Genomic DNA, 19,538 nt, shown 5'->3' with positions numbered 1-19,538 from the left:
CTGGGCCCTCAGATGGCTCAGAATGATAGATGGTGTCGTCTACCCTAGGCATGGTATGCATGACAGGAGGAGGAACAACAAGGACCGGGCTAGATGCCGGCATGGAAGCAAAAGTTGGAGCAGGGCCCTCTGGCATGAAATTGGGAGGCATCCCCCACGGAAACCCGGTTGGCATGGCTGTCGGCATAAAGTATACACTGGCTGCAGGCACAGTTGAGGAAACAATCTCAGAGATGACTGTCCTCTGGGGAGGAGTTGAAGGTGTTGGAGAAGACTGGCTCTGGGCAGCCAAGAACGATTCCATCAAAGCACTCAGTTTGGCGACTTCTTCTTTGAATTCACGGTTCTCTTGCTCTAGATGATCCATCAGTCTTGAAGAGTTGGCTCTAGTCTACTACCGGTGACTCAGCTTGTCTTCAAAATAAATGAAGAGCACATAGTTAGACCACAAGACCAGAAGCCGGGAACAAAACCTGCTTATGCATATGATGCATGCAATGCTTGTGCATATGATTTGTTTTTATTTCAAAGGAACTCTAGGGTTTTATTTGCAAATTTTGGAAATATTAAACATTTGTCATATATGGAAATATCTCATCAAATAGCATCAGGGAAAAGAAGTACATCATTTTTCAATCATATACAAGAGAAAAGGAAAATAATCATCCTATGGATCCATAGGAACAATCATCCAAAGCTCGGGACACAGGAAGATAGGATGCGCGAAGCCTCTTCACCTCCCTCTCGTAAGCTGCCTCCATATCTGCTTTCTCCTTGGCGAGTCGATCATACCTCCTCTTCCAAAACTTAGAAGACTGAGGAAGTAGAGAAGTCCATGCATCATTAGGATCATCAATAATCTGATGCTCGAGGAACTCTATCAAAGCATCTTTCTCCTTAATCTACTGGAGCAACTCTTCCCTTTCACGGATCTAGGAACGTGATAGGTCTTCGTCTCTCAACTCCTCTACTCCTTGGTTAGGGAGGGTCGAAGGCCCAGCCACAACCAAAGGTGTAGGTCTCGGATATTCGTAAGGCATGAGATACTCAGATGCTCTCATCCTTACCCAAGCAGTGTAAGGTTCCATAGCAACACAATTCTTAGGACCCAACTCCTTCCTTCCTTTCTTATGAACCTTGCGCGAAGCGCGAACCATTCTGCCCTTCAAGCCTTGGGGATCTTTACCCTCCTGAAAGAACACACCTTCTAACAGAATGTTATTAGGTTTATCCTTTAGGGGGAACCCAAGCTGACGATGTGCCAAAACAGGGTTGTAGTTAATCCCACCACATGTACCAAGAAGAGGTACATTGGAGAATTCACCACAAGATTCAATAATCTGCACACCATCATATACACGGTTATACCAAGAGATATCATCATTAGTGAGAGACATAAGTCTCGTGGACCACCGTAGACATCCCTTGTTCTCCTGGAAAGCGACCGTCTGAGGTAAGTGAGAAATAAACCACTTATACAATAGAGGAAAATAGCACACAATGGCACCACCACCCTTTGCATTTCTCATATGCAAAGAGAAATAGGTATCACCCAATAGAGTAGGAACGAGATTAAGAGCGGAGAAGATCCTAATAGCGTTCACATCCACAAACTTGTCGATGTTGGGGAACAATACCAATCCATAGATGAGAAGTACAAATATGGCTTCAAAGGCATCCTCACTCATGGCCTTCCCATATATAGTAGCTTGAGCAATGAGGAACTCAGAAGGGAGACCTTGAATTCCACCTTTGGTAGTCATATGAGCACATCCCAGAGATTCATCTATGTGTAACATGTCAGCTATCTCTTGAGAAGTCGGAATACTCTCCAAGCCACTGAACGACAACTGATTCAGAATAGGTATACCCACGAGATAGGCATACTCCTCAAGGGTAGGCAAAAGTTGGAAGTCCGGAAACGTGAAGCATCGGTACAAGAGATCATAAAACTGCACCAATACGCTCATCAACCCTTCATCCACCTGAGTAGTCAGAAGAGGAAGAAGCTTCCCAAAACGAGCCTTGAAACCCAAGGGATCTAATACATAGGATGTCAGATTCCTTAACTCTTTCAAATCTGGCTGTCTGAAGTTGTACTTCTTTGTATTCCTTCTTTGTCTTTCCATGTCTGAATTTTTTTGCAAATAAACCCCTTAAGTTCCTTGAAAATTTCTTTTATTATTGATGATATGGATGCAGATGAATGCATGAATGCATGAATGCAACAATCACACTCAAGGATCAAGCAAAGCACACCAAACAAAGGTCATGGGATGGATCATATTATCCTTAATATCAATCATCCATTTTGGTGGATTATGGTTTACACCTTATCAACACCCAAGTTCCATTGATATTAAGGATACATGAACGGATCAACCATGAATCAAGGGTTTGTTGCAAGTCACGAGCATGGGGTCTCGGTTAAGAACCACCCAAAGGGAGTGTACTAGGGTTTAAACCTGCCAAACATGTTCTACAAGAGGTTCCCATAGTCATCATCCCATCTTTCGGATATTATCGGAGAAACGACTACTCGTATTCCAAAAATATTCTCAAGAGAGACTCTTATGAGTGTAGTATCACGTAACAATCATATCAAATCTTACATTTGAACGACTTCCGCACTACATCCTAAAAATAGGCCAAGATGGGTTTGGTAAACTAAGGTCCTTGGCTTCTAAGGTCTATATTGGAAAGAGTAATGTCTAACCACAACTTACTTGTGTGACATTATTGATCCCAACATGACCTCCACCAAGTGAATGGACTCGCAAGTCGACTTGCTAAGGAATAACTCCACACAAGTCGACAAGACTATGCCATTCTCCTATCCTAAGTGCACTCGAGTTCGGGTATAGAACTCATCTCACAAAGATCACCAAGCACACAAGCAATTAATATATCAAGCAATTCAATCATTACATACAATACAGTAATCCCAAATTGCACAAAAATATGTCACAAAATAAATATACAATATAATACAACAAAAGGTGAAAAGTAGGCAAAACCCACTAGGGACCTTCTCCCCAGCAGAGTCGCCACTTTTCTATAGCGGTGTATTCGTTACCATTGGAGATATTGACTAAATCCAAGGTAAATCATACAAAGTCGAGTCGCCACCGCACTTCTATTTATCCAAAGGAATGGTTAGAAAGCGAACAAAAACCTAAAAGTTTTAACAAAAACTAGTAAAAGAAACAGAGATCTGGGTAAGGGGGTTGGTTATGCAATGGGAAGGTGTTAGGCACCCAAAACATCCTAGGTACTCCTAGGGAGCCCTTTTCACACTTGTTGCAAAGGTTATTGTTTTTGTGAAAATTTTATTTGTGCAAACATGATTGAAGAGATGAGAAAAGAATATACAAGTTATTTACACTTTGTGTTTGGATGGATAAACCCATTGCCTACGTACCCTCTTATGAAAAGATTAGGATCAAAACCTCGTAGTTCGGGGTAAAAATCTCAAAAACAAATGAGTGGATTGATTGGTCCAAAAGCCTTAAGGTCTTTTGTTATCAAAGGGATAAAACTCAACCTAAAACCACAAATCCACCATGTGAGGATAACTTCAACATGCTAGTGAGGGGTTAACCCTATAATAAGCATGGAAGACTCATTGTCCATCACTAAGGATAAAGGTGAGTATTACATCTACCACAAAGATAACTCAAACCTAATAGCTAAAGGTTATGGAAAAATTTGATTAAGAAGTGGACATTGAAACCACAAAAAGCACATTTGAGTGGGTTATATTTACCAATTAGAAGTATATACAAAAATGGTCAAAGTTGACTTAAAGATTCAATTCAAAATGAGTGTTATGAAAAGAAAGTTTGAAAATCAAAAGCATAAGGCTAAGGTTTCTAATGTTGAAAACAAAGTCAAATGTTTGCACAAAAAGGTTTTGGCTTGGGTTAGGGTGGAGGAATGAAGAAGAAAGGTTAAGTCTTAAAGAGAACAAAAAGGTGAGAGGAAAGAAATGAAACCACACTAGGAGTTCCTCTCTTAAGATCATATAGATGATCCATGTAAGTCCCATCCTCTGGAATAAGCAGGCACAAAGCATAAGCAATCAAACAAGTCTCATAAGAGATCCTCAATGTATCTGGTATCTTCCACTAGGATGAACATGGTAATGATCCTCAAATTAAGCTCAGATGGAAACTCCTAGTTCAAGAGCACACCCATCAAAAGTTCACAAGTAAACAAACATCACCCACTATATACATACAAAAGGCTCAAACAAAGGGTGGGCTTTAGTCAAGAGGGGTCATGTCAACCTCGACAAATAAGCCAAACTGTAATGGGTAATCTGTAGCTCTTAACCACTAACATTGAACGTTAGGGTGAAGTTGATCAAAGTGTAAATGAGGATGAGACCTCATGCTCTTAACCCTGGCCAGGATGAGCTCATGACAAAGAAAGCGTGGGGATCCAGAAAGTGAGATCCTATTCCACTTGACAGACACTAGACAAAGATCTTGGGCACATGTTCAGAAGCATCAGCACGTAGTGCGAGCATAATGAACGACACACTGAATAACGGGGGATTGGCTACTAATCCATTTTATCCGTCAATTGCCTCTACTCTTGTAGGTCTTATCAAATAACACATGCCTCACTTGAAGGTCTTTGAGCATAATTTTAAACAAACACAAACAGAGCCTCTGAAGGAGGACTTGCCAGCAAAATGCCTGCCAAAAAGGTGACAGGACTTCAGACTACATGAAGTAAGAAGCTAACTACCTGAGTGGTATATCAACCACAATCCAAAGCTCAAGCAAGAGCTAAAGCAAGCAAGCAACTAAGGTACCTGGAATTGAAGGTTGCTGAAATCGTGTTCTCAAGAGCTCCAATGCTCAAGATCCACTCCTATGCACTTCTGTTGAAGCTTTGTACAAAAAGAAACAGTTGACACCACTTGAATTCACCTCAATTTCAAAGTCCGATCCACATGAAAATGCACTTGAACTGCACGAAATCTTGATGAATTGCTTCAAGTAATGGATGAATCTTGCTCAGTGAGGCACCAGGAACAAGAATATGCAAAGAGATTTGAGAATTGTGTGGAGAAAATGAAAATTCGAAGTGAGAGAAAATTTGAGAGAGTTCTTGATTTTGATCTGAAATGGTTCTGTTATGCAGTTATGATTAGGGTTTCAGCTTTTATACCCCACGCTAATGACCATGCTAATCACATTTTCCCTTGGCTAATCATGATTAATGAGATATGGAGCAATTTGCAAAAATGCAAAATTGTCTCTCATGCCCATAATACGCGTGCTCTTCTCCATGCAATGGCTTATTCTCACTCAAATATGGTTCATGAAGACTGTTGAATTGAAGCCTTGCCTTGGTCTTTCATGAATATTGAGTTTTAGCATGATACCTTCCTTTGAACCAATGTGAAATAATGTGATTTTTGGCCATGATTCCTCTTGCATAATGGATCCAAATAATATCATTTTGAGATGTCTTTAACATGAGGAGAATTTCGCAAAAAGAATGAATCAAATTGGAGCATTGTATCAAAAGTTATGCCATTTTGAATTTCCATGCACACCTTGTGATCAAATTACCATAACTTCTCAACCAATAATCATATGGACATGAATTAGGACTTTTTGAAAAGGGGAGACAAAGATATACAACTTTCATGTTCACCAAAAATCCATTTGAAACTTCTTTGACATTGTCAAGTCAAGTTGAATGTGGACCAAAAACTTGCCAAATTTGGAAACTTTGAATTACAGGTCATTTTCCATTTTTAGTAAATTTTGCCATGACCTTTGAATCTTCAAGATGGATGTTTAGAATGAATAATAGACCTCATTTGAAGATGATTGAGGTGTCTCAACTCATTTCCCCACCTCATAGCCCTCAGTTGACTGCACAGTTGACTTTTGGTCCTTAGATGACCTTGAAATGCCTTGATTAGCTTGAGCCTCTACCACTTGGTGAAATTGATTCAAAATGAAACCCTAGCTCATGTAAGCTCCTTATAATAATCATGTGATCCTCATCCCAAGGAAATACCTCATCTCATGCACAAAGGATCTTCTTGAAGCTCTTGACCTGGAGATGCTTGAGCTACAACAAAAGAAGTTAATGACATATTTGTGTGCTTTTGGTTAGTAAACAAAAATGAGAAAAGCAATGATATACAATTCAAGCATGCTTGGTGATCTTAAACCACTCACAAGAGATCCCTACGCAAAGGGAAAGGGAGCCAAGATGCTCAATGATCCTTGAGGCTATGCAATGCAATGTTATGATGCCATGAGGGATCTTAGGGACAAAATTGGGGTCTTACACAATCCTCCTTTCTTCACCCAATGAGCATCTATCTCGGACTTCCTTAAGTGAAGTTCTTCAGCAATAAGATGAGATATGGGAATCTCTTCCAATCCACTAAAAGGCACTTTGTTAGAAACAGGTATTCCCAAGAGATGGGCATACTCCTCTAACGTAGGCACAAGTTGATAATCAGGAAAAGTGAAGCAACAATAGAGAGGGTCATAGAACTGAACCAACACACTCAAGAGTCCTTCAACCACATTAGCAGACAAAATAGATAGAAGCTTTCCATGACGTTGTTTAATGTCCAAGGGAATCTAATACAAAAAGATGCTAGCTTCCTTAACTCCTTCAAGTCGGGACATCTGAAACTGTACTTCTTAATGTTCCTTCGTCCACAGTCCATGGTCTGAAAATATTTGCAAATAAGACCTCAGTTCCTTGAAATTTTCGTGTGATGAATGTCATGATGCGCATGAATGCATGAATGCAACAATCACAAATAAGGGATCACAAACAAGGCAAACAAATAAAGGTCAAGAGATGAATCAAGTCATTGTAAAGATCAATCATCCATTTTGGTGGACTATGGTTTACACCTTATCAACACCCAAGTTCCATTGATATTGACAAGACTTGATTGGATCAACCAAGAATCAAGGGTTTGTTGTGAGTCACGAGCATGGAGTCTGAGTAAGAACCATCCCAAAGGAGTGAACTAAGGATAAAAACCTGTAGATCATGTTCTAAAAACTTCCCAGAGTCTTAATTCCATCTATCGGATATTACAGGTTAGGATGACTGACTCATCAACCCATAATATTCTCAAGAGAAACTCGTCTGAGTGTAGTATCGCGTGACAACAATTATCAAGTCTACACTTGAACAATCTCCACACTACGTCCTAAATAGGCCAAGAGGGCTTAAATGTTGTACGGTCCTCAGCTTCTCCGACCCCAAATCAGAGATAGTAAGGCCTAACCATAAATAACTTGTGTGACATTCCTAACTCCAAAAGAGTCTCCACTGAGTAGATGGGTCTCAAGTCAACTTGTTAAGGACTACTCCACACAAGTTGAGTATGACTATACCATCCTCCTATCTTAATTGCACTCAAGTTCAGGTTAGAACTTATGTCACCACTCAGAGATCACCATGCACAACAAGTATATTATATCATAAAAACAAATATACATACATCAAATATACAATTATATACACATAAAAAAGTAGGCTAAAGTCACTGGAGACTACTCCCCAACAGAGTCGCCACTTAATTTCTGTAGCGATAAATTCATGACCATCAAGCTATGGATAAGCAAGACGTCAATAAAACCAGAGTCGCCACCGCGCTTTTATTTTCTCCAAGGGAAAAGGGAAAAGTACGAACAAAACCCAAAAATAAGAAGTTTTCAAATCAAAACTAATAAAATGCCAGAGATTACAGGTAAGGGGGTTGGTTACACAGAGGGAAGGTGTTAGCAACCAAAGTGTCCTAGGTACTCCTAGGGAGCCCTTTTTTGCGTGCATATGTGTTTTTGTACAAATGATGTTTGCAATAAATAGAATGGGGGGATGAGAAAAGAATTCATTAATTATATTTTTGTGTTTGACAAAACCTTCGGACTTGTGCCTACGTACCAACATAAAAATGAGGGATCAAAACCTCGTAGTTTGTGGTATCAATTTCAAAGTTGGTGTATTGCTTTTAACAAAAACTTAAGTTTAACAAAGGCACAAAAAGGCCTAAAATGGTTTGAATGAGTGTTAGTTCTTTTTGGATTTTGAAAATTTTAAGTCAAGTATAGTTAAGTTTATTTACAAGTTTATTTAAGAAAAGAAGTTTGAAAGTGCAATCTCATAAGGCCAAAGTTTCTAATTTGCAATATGGTCAAAGTTTAGAAAATAAACATAATCAAAGAAGATTTTTAAAAAGGGGGAGAGATTTTGAAATTAAAGAAATGGGGAGGAGATGAAGAGACTAATCCTAAGCAAAAATTTAAAAGTTGATAGTTGAAAAGATCTGACGAATGGGTTGCAATCTAATAGACAAGAGTGTCATATAGAAACCCAAAATTCCCTTGGACTTTAGAATCAAGAAATATCAGTACACAAGTAGCAAGATGAAGATCAAGGCATCAAATAAAGACATCCACATCCGAGCTTAACAACTCCATGATCTTCTTCAAAATTTCTCATGTATCAGATGATTTCAAAGATGGCATAAGACACATGTTCATAATAACAACTTCACAATGATCATGTTGCAGATGAACTCAAATGGATCTTCAATATTGTATCAGATGAATGTTTACTTCACAAGCACTTGGTTTCATGAAAGTTGGCATTGGCCAAGTCCTTTGCATAGGGAGTGTTGCCTAAATTCTAAGTCCAATAGTCTCAGATCAAACCAACAGTCCACACAAAATGTTTTTAGGTTTTTTTTTTCTTATTATGTACATTAAGGTCAAAAGACCAAACAAACAAACAAGTATACACAAGCACACAATATATCACAAAATAGGGCCCAAATGGGCAAAGTGAAAATGGCATTAAAGTAAACAAATTGAATGGTATGAATAATGGCAAATGAAATAAAAGCTTAAAATTAAAGTGTATAAAAGTAAATGACTTGAAATTAAATGTTAATTGTTAGTTGATTAGAGGTTAGTATTGCTTTTGCTTTTGTTTTGTTTAAGTCATTCTTTGGAGAACACTCAACCCACTTATCACAAGCATGGATCCTGGAACCAAGACATCTTCCAAAGGAAGGAAAAAAGGCCAAGTTCCCACACAATACCATGAAAGAAGGGAGACTTACAATCTCACTAACTAGAATACTATGCCTTTTTGTGTCACAAATTTAGCGCTATGTTAAGCAATCGTAATTGGACTTATGCAGAAGTCACAACTATTTGAGGTCGGGCAATAGAATTTTGGTGTTAATGCATGTTAGAGACATATTATAATGGACTATGCTTATGAAACATACCACACACAAAAATAATATGCAAAGAGGTGGACCTAATCTCATCCATACTCATGTTGATTTTGCAATCAACAAAACTTAGGATATAGAGATATTAAAGGTCCATGACATGGATGAATAAAGAATGGGAATGAGATGAAGAGGGAGGGGGGATGGATTCAACACAAATTGGTCAAAGGAGGACTTTTACCAAATTAAGATCATTCATTCATTTTGGGAGATGGAATGTACATTCCATCAATCCCCTAAATCCAATGATCTTAACCTAACAAAGTCAAATCAACCTTGACCAAGGCCCAACAACACAAGTCAAACTCACAAAGTCAATTAAAATGGCTCTACACAATGTATTTGTCATTTAAACAAATAAAAATAATAAAAATATGCATTAAATTAAATAGTGGTTGGCCAATTTCCTATAACCTCATAAAAACACCAAAGAAATCGCCATGAGATTTATCATAGGTCAAACAAGGTCAAAGGACCTTGGAGAAAAAAATTCATAATTTTTGGAAACTTATAAGTATTTTTAAATAATTAAAAATATTCACAAAATCAATTAAATCATGAAAAATATTAATAATGATCCAAAAAATAATTTTAATTCAGAAAATGAAAGAGGATTTTATTTAAAAAAAATTGGTGAAACTCTTATATTTTTTGGATCAATATTAAAATTAATATGAATTAATGAAATAAAAGGAAATAAAATGAAATTCAAATATTCGGAAAAAATGTGGACCACTTGATCTCCCTCATTAATTGAGGTGGCAGATCAAGTGGATCCAAACGTGCGTTCCACCATGTACACGAGTCAGCGTGCCACACAAATGGTATTTAAAACTAACGCTTGTGATTAAAACATAATGGAATGATCATGTGGCTCTGGACAATCCAACTCATCACCGGCGCAAAACACCGATCATCTTCTCAGGCGACCTTGGCCGGACTGGTCCACTCATCACCACCACAAAAATGAAAAAGAAGGACATGATTTTAAAGTAAAAATGGCATTGATCACGAATCTGACCTCAATTTATCCTAACTCTAAGCATATTGAGAGATACATGGAGTTGAAATTTGAGGTACATGAACTTGCAGAAGTGGTTTAGAATTGAACAAAAGCTTTGGATACATGGTGTTTTGAATCTCAAAATAGTGAGTTTCAAACTTAATTTTTAAAGAAAATTCTCAGGTTTCTCCTTTCAAATATAGGGGTTTGAGGTATTGGAGCAAAGCTGGCACGCAAGGGTTCTTAATTATGATGCTAGAGGCCTCTATTTATAGCTGCAGCTTATGATATTTGCACCTTCAAATTCAATTTCCAAATTTGGAAATGGATGATGCATGCTTGCATGGGCATGTACATGCCCATGAAGTCACTGAATTAGGTCCATAATCAAGTGTAAATGAGTCTGAAAGTGAATTAGAATGCAAGACAAATGTGTAGAGTTGTTTGAAGTTTGATCATTGCCAAATGAGGAGGCCACGTTCCAGCCATCCGCAGACCACTCAAACCTTGTCCAAAATGGATGAAATTTAACTCTTTGGAAAGGTTAGATCAAGAGGAACAGCTCTTATGTTGAACACTTTCCATTTGAATCTTGTATCATGATGAATTTTAAGGTGGAAGTTTATAAATTTTAACATATCAAAAACATTTCTAAGTGTCAAGCCATATATTCACTTATTCCACCTTGGCTAACCTTTTATGTGAGCTTCAAATGAGAAAAGTGTCTTCATCAAAGTTGTATCTCTTTCAAAATCATTCAAAATGGTCACAAATTTGACCTTATTTGGATTTTATATGAATGAGTTATGCATTTTTGAAGTTGAGGAAAATCACTTGTTCAATGGTATTGGTCCAAAATGACATATAATGTATCCTCATATCACATGCTCATAAAATTGAATTATCTCTTCTTACAAACATAAACATTGAATTAGACATATTGAATCTGATTGTTCAACTTGGAAATCTTCCATATCAGAAAAATTGAGCAAGTTATGGCCTTGGGAAGGTGACCTCCAAATTAGGGTTTAAACAAAATGACCTATAATCTTTCAACATAAAAAATGCCTTTACTAGCAAAACTAGCTCTAGACCTCAACATGAAAGTTGTTTGGAATGTTATTTATAGTAACTTTTCTCTTAAAATAATTTTTATATGATAAAAATTATAGGAGATAGGTTCTAGTGGACCCTAATTTTGATTAGATGAATTCCCCTGGTTAACCACCATCAACCAACTTGCTAACTTGCAATTCTCTTGACCTTTGGGACTCATAGGAGATCATATATGCATAAGATTATGAAATTTGTAGTATATCTTGAAATATTTGATCAATTTTTGACGAAGCTTGTTGAAGAAGTTACTCAAGATACCCGAATGAACTAGGGTTTCCAAGGCAAACCAATTTCAAACTCTTGAAGGATTCTTGATCACAATACTGTGTAAAGATCATAGGGACTCATATATGATTCCTAGAGCCATTATGGATCATTTTTCAGTTGAGCTCTTAGAAATGAGGGTCTTAAACCCTAGATGTGAACTCGATGAATCAAAGGTGATCATGTGCCCTACCTATAAAAGAGTTAGACAAATGCAAAGACATATTTTTGGTATTTTGGTTAGTAAATGATAAAATAACAAGTATGATACAATCACATAGTTCTTGGTGATCTCTCCCAATACAAACCCAATGAATGAGGGGTAAGGAGGATGCCAAGGTATGATCCCAATGCTAATGGATATGATGAGGTAGCATGAGGGATCTTAGGGTCAAAATTGGGGTCTTACACCTGTTCTTATGACATATGCAGAATTGTGCCCATCATTGGTCCTCAAAAATCTCATTCAAACAAGAAATCCTCCGCAAATTCCTGAGCCACTACCATGGTGGTTCAAGCCTGGTCTTCATTGTGCTTTTCATCAGGGAGCCCCTGGCCATGACATAGAGAATTGCTATCCATTGAAATATGAGGTTCAAAATCTTGTGAAGAGTGGTATGGTGTCCTTTGAGGACAGAGCGCTGAATGTAAAAGCCAATATATTGCTTGCTCATGGTAACGCTTTTGTCAACATGATGAATGGTTATCCAGGGAGTTTCCGAGTTTTTGATGTAGAACGTATCCAAAGATCTCTGGTGGAGATGCATAATACTTTGTGTTTAATCAATGATATCGAACATGACCATGATGGTTGTGCCGTTTTCAGTATGAACCCCCGTGGGTGTATGGTTGTCAAGAGGGATATCCATAAGTTGATAGATGAGAATGTAATCCAAATTCAACAGTCAAGGGATATAGGAGATGTGAATGTTATTGTACCAGTGTTTAAGACCCCTGAGCAGGTAGTCATTCAGTTTGATAGTAGCAATAAAAATAATGTCAATAGATCGGTATCATCGTTGGTTATACGGTTGGCATGCCCTGTCCCCTACTCATCCGATAAAGTTGTGTCATATCAGTACAATGCCACCATGATTGAAAATGGTTAAGAGGTTCCTCTACCAGTTGTAGACTCCATGGTGAACATTGCAGATATAATAAAAGTGACCCGTAGTGGTCATGTACTCAGTCCAGTGTTTCCAAATATTGTAGAAGATGTTGCAGCAAGTAAGAAGGCAGAGATTCCAGTAGCAAATCTGGTTAGTGTTGTAAGACCCCAATTTTGACCCTAAGATCCCTCATGCTATTCACATCATATGCATTAGCATTGGGATCACACATTGGCATCCTCCTCACCCCTTACTCATTGGGTTTGTTATGGGAAGGATCACCAAGCACCATGTGATTGTATCATACTTTGTATTTTATCATTTACTAACCAAAATACCAAAAATATGCCTTTGCATTTGTCTAACCTTTTTTTAGGTGAGGCACATGATCACCTTTGATCTATCAAGTTCACATCTAGGGTTTAAGACCCTCATTGCTAAGAGATCAACCAAGTAATGATCCACAAAGGCTCTAGGCATCATATATGAGTCCCCATGATATTTACATGTTATTTTTGATCAAGAATTCTTCAAGATTTTGGAATTGGTTTGCCTTGGAAAACCTAGTTCATCTGGGTATCTTGTGTAACTTCTTCAACAAGCTTCTTCACCAATTGATCAAGTATTTCAAGGGGCATCTCAAATTTCATCATCTTATGCATATATGATCTCCCAAGAATCCAAAAAGTCAAGAGAATTACAAGTTAGCAAGGTGGTTGATGGAGGTTGACCAGAGGATTTCATCTGATTAAAACTGAGTTCCCCTAGACCCTATATCCTACAATTTTCATCATATGAAAATGATTCCAAGAAAAACGTTACTCTAAATTACACTAAAAACAACTTTCATGTTGAGGTATGGAGCTAGTTTTTCTTGGAAAGTCATTTTTATGTTGAAAGATTATTGGTCATTTTGTCTAAACCCTAATTTGAAAGTTAACTTCCCAAAGCCATAACTTGCTCAATTTTTATGAGATGGAAGATTTCCAACTTTAACAATCAAATTCAAGGTGTCTAATTCAACTTTTATGTTTGGAGGAAGATCTAATTAAACTTTTATGAGCATGTGATATAAGGATACATTATAGGTCATTTTGGACCAATACCATTGAACAAGTGATTTTCCACAACTTCAAAAATGCATAACTTATTCATCCCAAATGCAAATGAGCTCAAATTTGTGACCATTTTGAAGGTTTTTGAAATAGCTACAACTTTGATGAAGATATGTTTCTCATTTGAAGCTCACATAAAAAGTTAGCCAAGGTGGAATAATTGAACATATGGTTTAACACTTAGAAACATTTTTGACATGTTGAAATTTCCAAACTTCCACCTCAAAATTCATCATGGTACAAGCTCCAAATGGAAAAGTGTTCAACATAAGTGTTGTTCCTCTTGATCTAAACTTTCCAAAGAGTCCAAATTAATTCATTTTGGGAAAGGTTTGATGGGTCTGCGCATGGTATGAACAGGGCTGCATCAATTGGCAAGGATCAATCTTCAAACATCAATACACTTTTTCCTTGCATTACAATCCACATTCAGACTCAATTACACTTGCATATGGACTGAATTGAGTAGCTGAATAGGCATGTATACGCCCATGCAATCATGCACTTCACTTTGCCAAATTTGGAAATATTTTGAGAGGTGCAAATAACACTTGTTTGAGCTATAAATAAGAGCCCCTTGGCATCAGCAATTGGACCCTTGCGCACCAACTTTGCCTCTCACACTTGAAACCCTCACATTTGAAAGGAAAACCTGAGAAATTTCATTTGAAATTTGAGTTTGAATCTCACTGTTTGGAGATTCAAAAAACTCCAGGATCCAAAGTCTTGTACCAATCCTAAGCTACTTCTACAAGCTTCTTGAGCAAGATCAAACACGAATTGAAGCAAGAGAGATCAAGTTCTGCATAACATTGAAGGTATTTTTCCAGATTTTTCTTCTCTTCGATTATCTCTCAATTCTCATAAATTCTCTTGGATCCTTGGTTGTCTGAAGTCCTACCAATGTAGGCAAGAAGATTGAGTAGCTTTGAGGTCAAATCGAAGCAACTCAGTTCATACACCTCAAAATTCAACTCCATGTATCTTTGAATATACTTGGAGTTAGTTTGAATTGAGGTCAGATTCGTGATCAGTGCCATTTTCTCATTAAGATCGTGTCCTTCTTTTTCATTTTTGTGATGGTGATGAGAGAACCAATCCGGCCAAGGTCATCGGAGAAGATGACTGGTGGTTTGCTTCGGCGGTGTGTTGGATAGGTTCTGAGCCACATGATCAAGCCAATGCGTTTTAATCCTGAGCGTTCTTTATGATTACCATTGGTGTAACACGCTGACTCATGTGTTTGGTGGAACGCGCGTTTCAGACCACTTGATCTTCCACCTCAATTAATGAGGGAGATCAAGTGGTCCACGTTTTTTCTGATTAATTGATTTTCATTTTATTTCTTTCATTTTTATTAATTCATATTAAATTTAATATTGATCTAAAAAATATGAGAGTTTCACCAAAAAAATTTAAATAAAATCCTCTTTCATTTTCTGAATTAAAATTATTTTTTGGATCATTATTAATATTTTTCATGATTTAATTGATTTTGTGAATATTTTTAATTGTTTAAAAATGCTTTTAAGTTTCCAAAAATTCTGAAATTTTTTCTCCAAGGTCTTTTGACCTTGTATGACCTATGATAAATCTCATGGCCATTTCTTTGGTGTTTTGATGAGGTTTTAAGAAATTGACCAACCATAATTTAATTTAATGCATATTTTTATTATTTTTAATTGTTTAAATGCCAAATTAATTGTGTAGAGCCATTTTAATTGGCTTTGTGAGTTTGACTTGTGTTGTTGGGCCTTGGTCAAGGTTGATTTGACTTTGCTAGGTTAAGATAATTGGATTTAGGGGATTGATGGAATGTACATTCCATCTCCCAAAATGAATGAATGATCTTAATTTGGTAAAAGTACTCCTTTGACCAATTTGTGTTTGATCCATTCCCCCTCCCTCTTAATCTCATTCCCCTTCTTTATCCATTCATGTTATGGACCTATGATATCTCTATATCCTAAGGCTAGTTGATTGCAAAATCAACATAAGTATGGATGAGATTAGGTCCCCTCACTTTGCATATTATTTTTGTGTGTGGTATGTTTCATGAGCATAGTCCATCATACTATGTCTCTAACATGCATTAACACCAAAATTCTATTGCCCGACCTCAAATAGTTGTGACTTTTACATAAGTCCAATTACGATTGCTTAACACAGCATTAAATTTTGACACAAAAGGCATATCATTCTAGTTAGTGAGATTGTAAGTCTCCCCTCTTTCATGGTATTGTGTGGAAACTTGGCCTTTTTTCCTTCCTTTGGAAGATGTCTTGGTTCAAGGATCCATGCTTGTGATAAGTGGGTTGAGTGTTCTCCAAAGAATGACTTAAACAAAAGCAAAGCAAAAACAATACTAACTTCTAATTCACTAACAACTAACATTTAATTTCAAGTCATTTACTTTTAATGCACTTTAATTTTTTAAGCCTTATTCATTTACCATTATTCATACCATTCAAGTTGTTTTCTCTTATGTCATTTTCACTTTGTCCACTTGGACCATATTTTGTGATGTATTATGTTTGTGTATACTTGTTTGATTGTGTGGTCTTTTGACCTTAATGTACATAATAAGAACAAAAACCCTAAAAACATTTTGTGTGGACTGTTGGTTTGATCTGGAATTATTGGACTTAGAATTTAGGCAACACTCCCTATGCAAAGGACTTGGCAAATGCCAATTTTCATGTAACCAAGTGCTTGTGAAAAGAACATTCATCTGATACAACTTTGAAGATCCATTTGAGTTCATCTGCAACATGATCATTGTGAAGCTGTTATTTTGAACCTATGACTTATGTCATCTTTGAAATCATCTGACACATGGGAAATTTTGAAGAAGATCATGAAGTTGCTAAGCTTGGATGTGGCTATCTTTATTTGATGACTTGCTCTTCAGCTTGCTATTTGTGTATTGTTTGTTGCTTGATTCAAAAGTCCAAGGGAAATTTGGGTTTCTATATGACATTCTTGTCTATTGGATTGCAACCCATTGGTCAGATCTTTTCAACTCTCAACTTTTAAATTTATGCTTAGGATTAGTCTCTTCATCTCCTCCTCATTTCTTTAATTCAAAGTCTCTCCCTCATTTTAAAATCTTCTTTGCTTGTGTTTGTTGATTTCTAAACTTTGGCCATATTGCAAATTAGAAACTTTGGCCTTATGCCATTGCATTTTCAAACTCCTTTTCTTAATCAAACTTGTGAATAAACTTAACTATACTTGACTTAAAATTTCAAAAAGCTAAAAATAACTAACACTCATTCAAACCATTTTTAGGCCCTTGTGCGTTTTAAACTTAAAATTTTGTTAAAAGCAATGCACTCACTTTGAAATTGATCCCACGAACTACGAGATTTTGATCCCTCATTTTTATGTTGGTACGTGATCCGCTATCGCGTGCGGGTCAAAACGAGTGTTTTTCAAAAACGTAGTACGGTGACAATTTTAACTCGGATATCGTTCTCTCAAGGATTCTTGATTATTATTATCCAAAGGTAAATCGAATTAAGGGGGGGTATTTGGTTTGGTGTTTGATTAAGATAAAGTGATTATTAAAAGCAATTCTTGAAATAAGATGTTATGAAATAAGTGATTATGAAATAATTCAATCTACCGATTCAGTTCCTACTATCATCGATTAATATCATTTTAAGACCCTAAGCGGATTGTCTATTCCTATTTGGATACAAACTCAATGAAAAGCGCGGTGAAGTTTTTGAGATGTATGATCCTATTGTCCGAATTAAGCAAACGGGATAAGTTTTCATGGATTAAGCAAACATGATTGATCAAACACAAAAACGAATTAAGCAAACGTGACGTACCTATGTTAGGATCATACAATCAACCAAATCGAATAAATATATTTCATGCAATCGAATTAAGCATACAAGAACACAAAATATCATTGAAAGGAATTAAACTAAAATTAACATTATAATAATCTCAAGTTTTGGAACCTGAATTACGGCAGATCGATTCAGAGGGATTAGTGTAACACCCCGAATTTAATTAATTAATTAATTTGAATTATTTATATTTTTATATGATTGATGGGTGTTTTAAATTAATTGTGTATGATTGTGGGGGTAGGTATCCTTGAAATAGAAGTATGGAGGGAGTAAGAGTTTGGTATAGTTGTTGATAATTAATTAGAATTTTAATTAGTGATTGAAATAAATAGTGTTTTATTCGAATTAAATAAATAAATAAATAAAAATCACTAGAATATGAGCATCTTAATTAAATAATGAAATTTAGTTATTTTACTTATTTAATGGGGATAATGAGAATTTTTAATAATTAACCTATAACTATTTTATTTATTTGGTTGGAATAAAATAGAAGAGTAGAAATAATATGGAGATAAAGAAGAATATTATTAGTATTATTTTATTAAAAGAAAATTAGAGTCAAGCGGGGTATGGTGGTAAATAATATAATAAGTGAGGGCAATGGTTGAAGTTCCTAATTGTGGGGGATTAGGTTAATGATAAAAAGGTTAGTAAGAGAGTTTGGAGGGTTTTACATAAAAGAGAATTTTATGGTGAGAAGAGGCAAGAGATAGGGCTAAAAGAAAACTCCATTGTTAAAGCTTGAAGTGTGCATCTTGTTGGAAAATCTAAGGTAAGGGTGAGAACTTAGGGTTGGATGTTTTGAATTTATAATTTTGAATTTGGATGCTATGATGATTACATGATGAATTTCGTATGTCTTATATGTGTGTATTTTTCTATTTTGATGATTGAACTTATATTCACCATTGTTGCAATTTTTAAGGTTTTAGGCATAACATTGAAACAATGATTAGATGATTTAATTGTGTTAAAACTGTAAATTAATCTTAGATAATTATAGTATTGCATGGGTTGTAATTTCCTGAACGTTTAGCTTTTTACGGAATCGAAATCGGAGGTCCAGAAGGCCTCAAACGATGAAAAACGCAGAAAATTATGCCTCCTGTCCGTCACAATCACGGGCCTTTATTGTGTTTTTAGGTCGAAATCGTTTTGGTCATAACTTTTGATTCGTAAGTCCAAATCAAGTGAATTTTGAAGTATTGGATGTCTGAAACAGAGGGCTATAACTTTGTTTCAGGAATAAAATAATTTTGGAAATTATTTCATGGACGTTTTTGATGTTGAAGAAGATGAAAGTTATGTTGGAAAATTTAGAAAGCAACAACTTTTTAGTAACGCCTTCGTGCACGGTTTTGATCATAACTTTCAACTCGTAAATCATTTTAGGTTGGGCTTTAAAGCATTAGAAATGTGACTCTAAGAGATATAATATGATGGTGATAAGTAAATTGATTGAGTATTATTCCTATGCCTACTGTGTTGGTGAAGTTTTTGTTCTTACGTTCGGTTAATAAATTGTTGACACATCCCGACGATTTTGGTCATAACTTTCATTTCATAAGTCCGATTTTGATGGAGTTTGAAGCGTTAGAAAGATAACACTTAGACATAAAACATGGTAGTGATTGTTGATATGTTTTAATAATATTCACATGCCTACTTTATTGATAAATATATTGGTTTATATGTTTGGTTGATGAATCGCCACATTGTTGTAATATCATTGTGTGATAATTATGTTATTATGTCGAT

The sequence above is a fragment of the Lathyrus oleraceus genome, chromosome 6, assembly GCF_024323335.1.
Source record: "Lathyrus oleraceus cultivar Zhongwan6 chromosome 6, CAAS_Psat_ZW6_1.0, whole genome shotgun sequence".
NCBI lineage: Eukaryota > Viridiplantae > Streptophyta > Magnoliopsida > Fabales > Fabaceae > Lathyrus > Lathyrus oleraceus.
Note: the sequence above shows the minus strand (reverse complement) of the source record.